The 9673-nt window shown below is 46.9% G+C and overlaps 1 non-coding gene across 1 annotated transcript; it reads right to left on the reverse strand.

The window, feature by feature from the left end:
* Positions 1-7396: 7396 nt before the first annotated feature.
* TRNAR-CCG (transfer RNA arginine (anticodon CCG)) lies at positions 7397-7469 on the reverse strand. The gene has a single exon. It is a non-coding gene; the product is annotated as a tRNA-Arg (tRNA).
* Between the last annotated feature and the right edge of the window lie 2204 nt (positions 7470-9673).

Genomic DNA, 9673 nt, shown 5'->3' on the forward strand with positions numbered 1-9673 from the left:
ATGCCGAACATGCTGGTACACGCTCATAAACAGTGATACCGTAGGAGTGATAAAGAGTGTCCCTTAATATGATCCATTGAAATAGATAGAGGGCGAAATATTCCCCGAAGGAAATCGTTGTTTTGAGGGGTATGGCTTACAGGCAGCCTTCGCAGATACGTGCCAATTATTTGCTCTCGAGACGAAGAGGAAGAGGAGACCAAGTTTAATCAATAACAAATTTTTTCCTAGTCATGCCATTTGTTTAGGTAGTTTTCCTCCACAGTACAGGAGCTGAGATAAATTTTTCATCCTGCTCGGTCCGCTCTAACCATGTCCTTTATACAACCGTTCTCATTCAAAATTCCTTCATCTTGGCGCTGTAGCGCCATAGAGGAAAGCCGGAGTTCCCGCTAAACACGGTGCTGAAACACCGTGTACTTAGATTTAGGTGAACGTTAAGGAACCCCAGGGGGTCAAAATTTCCGGAGTCCTCCACTACGGCGTGCCTCAGAATCAGAAAGTGGTTTTGGCACTTAAAACCACATAACTTTTTCAAACACGGTATATCTCGATTTCTGACGGCATCCACAAATAATGATATTACAAAAAATTACGAGTTTTCAGCGCTTTTTTTTTTCATTAGTGCTCCGGAGCATGCGACGCGTTGCCTGATGAGCATTGCTCGATTCCAGTAGATATGTCTATATCTACGCACAGCATCTCCCAGTTCTCTGTTTCCACCAAGCACTTCAACAAAGCGCATAAAAAAGCGCGGACACGCAGGCGCAGGCGCTGAGAATGTTTGCCTGCCAATGCCTGCTAGCGCAGAAACCAGCGCCTTCCGCTGTGATTCGTAGAGAGGGCATTCGCAAAACAGATGTTGGAGAGTCTCGGGCTCCTGGCGGCGTTCACAGTACGGGTTGTCCGCACGGTCGATTGAGATTTGCATAGCGTCGAGTGAAGGCGATGCCCAGGCAAATTCAATGAAGCATGCTTGGTTGGCATCGCTTGAAACACAAGCATCGTTGTATTAGCAAATTGTGCTCCCACAATAGCAAAAAAAAAAAATCCTACGATTCCCTCATTGAGAAGAGGCTTCGTGAACCGTACGAAACTTCTCAAGAACTGTAAATCCCGCTCTTACTTAGTGCGCCACAAAAGAATCAAGAACACTAGAGATGGGTGGCGAGGCCTGCTTGAAGCTCTCCTAACACCTGGGCATGACGTCATGGCATTTGACGCCGTCTTCTCGAACTTAATTTGTTTTATCGGTACAGATGAAGTATATTGTAGCGTTAAAGTGCCAAAAACTGGACTTAGAAAGCTTCGAGAAGCTTTCCTTCAATAAAATGGCTCCGATTCGAAAAAATACTTTGAAATATGCGTAACGTCACGCTCGCGTCATAACGCCGAGGGTTCGGCCCGAAGAGTTAAGAATTTGAACTGAGAAGTTCATATGTTTTGCGAACAAACCTATTGCCGCAATAAAAACGAAAATGGAGATTCTAAAGAATAACCTGTAAGTTTAAGCTCATTAAGTCTTTTCTCTCTTTAAGCTTTTACATTGAGCAGAGTTATGGAACATGGGTTGCCTTAGCCTTGGCTGCATGCCAAGCGATTATTTTTTAGGGCTTCCTTTTTGCCACTACACACATGTTCAACCCGGAGAGCAAACCGAACATGCACCCGATCAGTTTCCAGCCGTTCGGAAAAGGCCCCAGGGCATGCCTAGGGCGAAGTTTCGCTCTCCTCGAGATGAAGCTTATTTTGTGTAAAGTTCTCGCCAGATTCAAGCTTTCCGTGGGTGAGGAGCACCACGAGGTGAGCGACAAAATTCTCACGCCTTTGCTCGTCGGCATTCACGGTGTCATATCACGAAAAATTGATAAAAATTGCTAGCCTTGTTCTCAATACATCCTCCTCCATCTTTCCGTTTGGATTTAGTAACCAAGCAACCAGCACATAAGCAATATCAATCAACGTAATGTTTTCCTGCCTAGGTAGACATAATAAGTAACATCGTGTGTCCTATAGCTTCCGTGCGCAATAACAGCCTGTGGTTCCATGAGATCCTATGTAAAAAGCGTTGCTTCTATATATGGCCACAAGTGATTATTGGATGTGGTTGGTACAAAGCCCTATCGATGGTCCATACAATAGTTACTTTATTAGAATAACAGCACAGGCATATTTCCTTCCAAATGCAGTCGGACGTCTTTACGAAGTCTGCAACAGGAGACGTTTGATACGCTACACAATTCCAAGAAGGCTTGCCTACTCCGTCAAGTGTATGTTTTCACACCAGTGCGCTGTACTGGTACAAAATAAAATTTTATTACTGTCTGTGCTATTTCAGAATGGGCTTCAGCTGAGCTCGGCTTTCATTGCTTCTTTCTCCCCAAGTGGAGTCTGGATGGAGCTGCAGAAGTCAGAAGTGTGTTCAGAAGACCTGTGATTAGCTTTATTCTATTTAGTTGTCACCAGAGCCCGTGCCATAGTTTCGATTAATTTTGTATGGTCTAGATTGCTGTGTATCCTTGTTTCTTTTCCCTCTATGTCTTTTGTAGCTTGGTTTTGCTCGTATTAGCTTTTCTTTTGTTTTGTTTTGTTTTTGTACTTTGCTTTGGTGTTGTAGCCTCCTTTTGTGTTGCACTTTGCTTTTGTTTTGCAGCTTGCTTCAGTTTATATCTGGCCAACCTTGCATTTATTTAGTACTTTTCGCGGACTGCCGGGCTTGGGCTCACCGGTTTTTGAATTTGTACTATATTCATGAAATAAAGTACATTATTATTATTATTATTATTATTATTATTATTATTATTATTATTATTATTATTATTATTATTATTATTATTATTATTATTATTGAATGAGGTTTTATTATTGATAGACAACATATAGTACAAGGCAATATTATACAGGAGGAGGTCCCGAGGTCAAGGACTGTAATGGGACCAACTGTACAGCGTATACGTAAATATATAAACAACAACAGTTGCTTCGCTTCTAACTTCTGGGTAGTTAAAAGCGAATTTTCGGTAGTTAGAAGTGAATTTTCGGCAGTTCGTAAAGCGCGGGATCCGATTCGATGTGTCAGAGCAGCCGAAATTTCACAAGCCGGATTTCCCGGTACGACCAATTGTGGACTATACACGCTCGCCGCTGTACGAACTGCAGGCTACCTGCACCGTATTCTTAGGCCGCTTGCAGGACTCACGCCAACTTCCGTCATAGACTCCGCGCATTTCATTGAATAAATAAGAAGCGCCTGCATTGACGATGATGAAGTCATGATCTCCTTTGACGTAAAGTCAATGTTTACATGCGTGCCTATTCACTATGCGGTGGAGTGCTGGAGGAAACGTCTCGAGGCTGACTCTTCTTTGCCCGAACGCACGCCATTCCAATCCCACGACCTTTGCCGCCTTCTCAAATTTTGCCTTGAAAACACGTACTTCATCTTTAACAAGGAGTATTACAAGCAAGTATTCGGAACAGTGATGAGAGCCTCTATGTCCGTCGTTTGCACCAACATTTGGATCTGGAAAGTGTCGCCTTATCTTCGTTTGGGACGCGACCAAAGCTATTTCTAAGATACATGCACGACTGCTTCTGCATTATCCCTCGCCGGCAGGCAACAGATTTCCTCGAGCACCAAAATTCCTTCAAGCCTAGTGTACAGTTCACGGCTGAAGAGGAACAGAGTGGGCGAAGTCACTTCCTAGATGTTCTCGTAGAAATGACTTCAAGCGGCTTGAGGACTAGTGTGTACAGAAAGTCAACGCACACGAGAACGTACCTGAGCTTCGACTCGGCGCACCCACTTGGGCAAAAGCGATCCGTCGCAGGAGCACTCTTTTCCTGGACATTCCGCGTCTGCTCCAGCCCCACGAAACGTAGGCAAGAGCTACAGGTTGGGAAAAGGAACCTATTGAACAGTGGTTACCCTCTACAACGGTCCGGAACGCAGGAGCGCAAATCAGCGAAGCCCCGCCGTGAAGCAGCGAAAGAAACAGTGAAGCGCGTGGCAGTACCCTACACAGTGGGAACAACCAAACCCCTTGCACGAATTTTTAAGGGCTACGGTATTGAAATCGCCCACGTGCCTTCTCGAAAACTTGGCCATCAGCTGGTTCGCGCAAAAGACGCTTTGAAACACAAGGTTTCCCCGGGTGTGATATACAAGATACCATGCAAGGAGTGGGACGTATCTTACATCGGCGAGAGTGGAAATCTTAAACGGCGCTTGAAAGGACACATGAACGACGTCTCCAAGGGCCACACAGCCGCGAACACTCTGGCAAAATATCACGAACACATCATATAGCACACATCATTGACTGGGACGCGGCAGCCATGATCACATAAGAGAAACACTTTTCTGCCTGTTTGCTTTTAGAAACATTTTACATCCAATCAACTAGACAGATGATAAACAGGACGCGGGGTAATCATCCTGAGATATACATCTGAACGCTGCGCCACCTCACCCATAATATGCCGCACGCCCATGCTTACACCTTCATTGTGATCAAGGGACTCGTACGGGGCCCGAAACGTCTGTCCTTTATTTTTCGTTTATTCTTGGCGAGTGCACGGTTTTTGGCACCAATATGTTTCCTTGCCAGACGAGTTTTCGTCGAACACTTGAAGACGAAAGTTTAAAGTCCCACCTGCACTGCGGTTCTGAAGAAGTGGTGACGCTTTCCTGCCTTGGGGGTATCTGCTTGACAACATTTGAAAGCAATTAATAGGTAGTGGCTGCCTTTGAAGGCGCGCAGCATGGCAGGCTACTGCTCGGTGCTGCAATGCCGGACGTATGCAACGGAGCCCGGTGTCAGCCTTATTCACACGTAGCCGCAGGACAAGAAGATGCGTGAAGATCGGTTCGCGAAACGTAGAACCGCCAAATAGCCATCGGCTACAACTCGGGTATGCAGCAAGCACAGCCCTGAGTAAGTTTGCTGCATGGTTGTCGGGACTGCGATGTTCGTTGAGTAGCAGAAAACGCGCACTGAGACACTCGCCCGCGCCCGCTGCCCGGCTAATGTCATGACGCTTTGCTCTATAAACTTGTTGATGCTAGATACTGGCAAGTACGTCGTAATGGAAAGCCACCGGTCAGAAGCACATTAATAAGAGGCCTGGCATATGGTTATGTTTGTACTATGAATTAATATACAGGATTACGAAAAAGAAGTAGTGTGAAATCGCGCGCTGAGAAGACCGGTAAACATACAGTGCGACGCAACCTTAGAAATGATATAGAAACGTCGAAGAATTTAGAAAAAGAAAAACATGATTGTGTCGTCGCCACGGGATATCACAGCCGCCGTAGGCATCAAAGTCTCTATAAGGAACTTATTTTTGAACTGCCGTGATAGCGTCCACGCAACAATTGTTGCTTGTGTACTGTCAAATGCTCAGATTCTGCGGCCTAAAGCTCATGGCACGGTGCGAAAACGCGCTTGCAGCGAAAGCGAAACATTGTGCGCGGTGTAATGGTTGAGGTCGGGCATGAAATAGATGGTAGCTGGCCCACGTCGTCATCCAACTTATCCACGCTGAGGACGTTGTTGAAGGGAGAGACCTGTTCTCATCGAGAACGAGGAATATGGGTTTTTTACAGTATTTACATGAGAATGTTGCAGTTCATCACTCTAACATGACTGAAAAAGGACTGCACTCTCAGCAGCAGCACAACAGCTGCTTATAAACACTCTGTCCTCCCTAGATCCCTAGGTGAGGGAACAACGGCCGTTCAATCTGCTACCATTGCCATTTGTTGGGCGTGTTGGTAAACTGACTTGGAAATCATATTTAGCGCCACCAAACAAGGACAGAAAGGAAGACAACACCACAATGCGCTGTTCTAGATATATGCTGCACCAATTCGGAGCGTTCAAAGTCACCGTAGCCTTTGAATAGAGGGTTTACACACACACTTCCGCACAAGTTTCACTGACCACGCCGAGGTGAGTGGGTTCTCGCGGACACGGTGCTTGACCCGAGCAGGCGCCTCTTCAACCCAGTGGTAACTCCGCTGACAATGGCCGCCCCGTCTGTCCATCACTACTAAGCTGCGTGAGACGGCAGCACAAAATATCTTTCAGGGGCTCCCTTCCTTCAAACAGCTCGTGGCGGCCACGGCGAATCCACGAACAATACTTGGTACGCCAACCGCGTTTAGTCCTAGCGGCGACGAGTGTGCCGTTGATGCAGCACACCGTCGTCCCTACAAAACGACAGATAGGACTCCGTAAGTCCTCGCCCCAATACTGCGCATGGGCGGAAAAGTAACCGAAATGCGCCATGCTACCTCTCGGGATTTTCCTTCGCCTGTGCATAGGCACTTGGCTGGAGAACGCTGTTTGCTCTATGCGTCCCTAGGCGAATCCACGCTGGCTCGGAAGCAAGGCGTGCGCGGGAAAAAAGTAGGGCGCGAGGCGACAGTTGTTCATTGTTTCGCGATTGTAGCATATCAAAACATGATAATCGCAAGGGGATGAGTCTGTCTGACTTGGACTACAATAATGCCAAAGTATTCTTCCTGCCGATGTATTAGATATGAATGTAGGTGGGCAGATTGCCTAAACAAAACTCCTGTAACTGGGAGGGGGGGGGGGGGTGGACACACGTTTATCTAGTACCCGTCAGAAGGACAAACTCTAAAAAAAGCGTCGTGATTTAATTTTATAGCCGTAGACTGATGTGAAAGCTGTACATTCGATTACGTGATAGATATTATGGTGCCAGCGCGAGCATTGTCCTGACTGCGGGTAGCAACGCACGAACACATTAAGGTCACTGAGCCGTAACTTTTTGCCTAATTTTATCCCTTTTTATGGAATGGGAAGGATAAATAACTCCTGTACGCATAACTCAGCAGTCCCAACAGATGGCTAATGCTCCGTTGAAAATTTTAACACGATAAGCTAGCCCGCGTATCGGCACTATCAGAAAAATAAAATAAAGAATCCATTCAAAACCATCCCACATGCTGGCAACTAAGGCATCAGTAATTGATATCCTGATTGGCCACCATGAAAAATTATTGGTAACATGACCCTGCTAGACCACTGAAACAACTCCGATGTAGCTCATGTCACCCACCTCGGAGCATGACCGTGGTCTGAAGTGGCGTCCCATGAAGACAAGCGGACATGAAGCAGCAGATTGTGCACGTTGCATGAAAATTAATGCCGCACAAGTCCAACAAAAAAAATCTTCCAACCACAAAATGGGTTACAGGACTAAAACTTTTGTTTACCTGATGCCAAATAATATGCTTAATTAATTCGGGTCGTTACCTGATGCCTAATAATGCGCCTAATTCCCTCGGCCCCACGTCTAGCAACCACAGGCGTTCCATAAATGCATTTCTGTGTCATGCAGCAAGGAAAAAAAAATTGGACGTCCGCGACAGGACTCGAACCTGCAATCTCCAGATCCGGAATCAGGCGCCATATCCATTAGGCCACGCGGACATGCAGAACATGCAGATACATGCTCATAAACATTGACACAGTAGATGTGATAAAGAGTAGCCCTTAAGATGATCCATTGCAATAAATAGAGGGCGCAATATTCCCCGAAGGAAATCGTTGTTTTGAGGGGTATGGCTCACAGGCTGCCTTCGCAGATACGCGCCAATTATTTGCTTTCGAGATGAAGAGGAAGAGGAGAGCAATTTTAATCAATAGCAAATTCATTCCTAGTCATGCTATTTGTTTAGGAAGTTTTCCTCCATAGTAAAGGAGCTGAGATAAATTTTTCATCCTGCGCGGTCCGCTCTACCCATTTCCTTTATACAACCGTTCTCATTCAAAATTCCTTCATCTTGGCGCTGTAGCCCTATAGAGGAAGGCCGGAGTTCTTGCGAAACACGGTGCGAAAACACCGTGTACTTAGATTTAGGTGAACGTTAAAGAACCCCAGGGGGTCAAAATTTCCGGAGTCCTCCACTACGGCGTGCCTCAGAATCAGAAAGTGGTTTTGGCACTTAAAACCACATAACATTTTCAAACACGGTATATCTCGATTTCTGACGGCATCCACAAATAATGATATTACAAAAAATTACGAGTATTCAGCGCTTTTTTTTTCATTAGTGCTCCGGAGCATGCGACGCGTTGCCTGATGAGCATTGATCAATTCCAGTAGATATGTCTATATCTACCACGACCGGCTTTATTACTTGGCGACCTGTTCACCGGCACCGCCTCCGTAGCCCCCGATTTTTTACTGCTTGTTTAGTTCATTCTTAGTTCGCCCGACCGCCGCTGCTCTCCGTGGCGCTACAACTTACCCCCACGCCGAGTGCGGGCTGGCGTAGCGGTAGCAGTGGCGGCTTCTTCGTTGTGTTTTTGTGCGCATCTGAACACCGTGTTTCCGGCTGTTCTGATTGCTGCCCGCATACGTGCCAAGAACGCAATTACTGCTGAGAGCCTGAACATTTCGTAGGCCGTAAAAATCATCGTCCGCGATGGTGTATTGTTGCGTTCCGCTCTGCAAATCGAGCGGGCGCACAGCGAAGGGTATCACAGTTTCCTGTAACACAACTGCGAAGGTGTTGCATCAAGTGTGGCTCCTGTGCTTGTTAGGGGGCCAACGCCGCTGAAGAAGTTTGTAGACCTAGGGCTGCCGTCACTCACAAAAAATCCGCTGTTTGTGTGCTCGAAGGACACCACAGAGCCTCACAGAAGGGCACTCCTAAAGCTGATTGTCCACAAGTTTATGAGGCCATTTTTGTCTAATTTTGCCTCTGATCTCACAGAAGAGCACGCCAAACGGAAATTAATTAATGCCAAACCGAAATCTCGAAAGGTCCTAAAAGTGTAAGGATCTGGCTGACCTGAAATAATTTTTGTCGTAAATTGGCGGAAAGTAGCGCGGCTTCGCCCTGGGATGCTGCTAGGTACAGAGCAGAAGCAATCATGTTGAGATTGTGCAGCTGTACGCGCAAAAAAGCCGCTCGAGTAGCACCAGAGCCGCGCCCACCACTACAACCGCTCTTTGAGCTTGTTTAGCTGCAAAACTGCTGCGCTGAGAAAGAAAAATATTACCGCTATCAGCCGTTAGTCGGGTACAGCTTTTTGTGGCCATGCAGGGGAATTGCTACGAGCGCGAGACGCCTACTTCTGCGCTGTTCTCGCACGCTCATTAGCCAGAGACTTAAGCGTGTTAGCTGACAGCTCGCGCTCTTAACTACCACTGTATACAGAAAGCTGTCCACGATTATTGCATCTTATAAATATTAACACGTCTTTGCGGTGCGTGCTTAAAAAACGATGCGGTTTAACTCGGCCTACCGGCAACACGGTAACGCAAGCGTACTGAAGCTAACAGAAGCGCACGGCGGGCGCTGCCGAAATGAGGGTAAGTTGTGGCGCCACCTGTTGCGGCGCGCCGTCCCCCCTGAACAGTCACGTGGTATTTACGCGGACACGCGCCGCCATAGGAGCCGGCGTAGTGAGCAGGTCGCGAGTAATAAAGCCGGTCGTGATATCTACGCACAGCATCTCCCAGTTCTTTGTTTCCACCAAGCACTTCAACAAAGCGCATAAAAAAGCGCGGACACGCAGGCGCAGGCGCAGAGAATGTTTGCCTGCCAATGCCTGCTAGCGCAGAAACCAGCGCCTTCCGCTGTGATTCGTAGAGAGGGCAGTCGCAAAACAGATGTTGGAGAGTC

The sequence above is a fragment of the Dermacentor variabilis genome, chromosome 1, assembly GCF_050947875.1.
Source record: "Dermacentor variabilis isolate Ectoservices chromosome 1, ASM5094787v1, whole genome shotgun sequence".
Classification (NCBI taxonomy): domain Eukaryota; kingdom Metazoa; phylum Arthropoda; class Arachnida; order Ixodida; family Ixodidae; genus Dermacentor; species Dermacentor variabilis.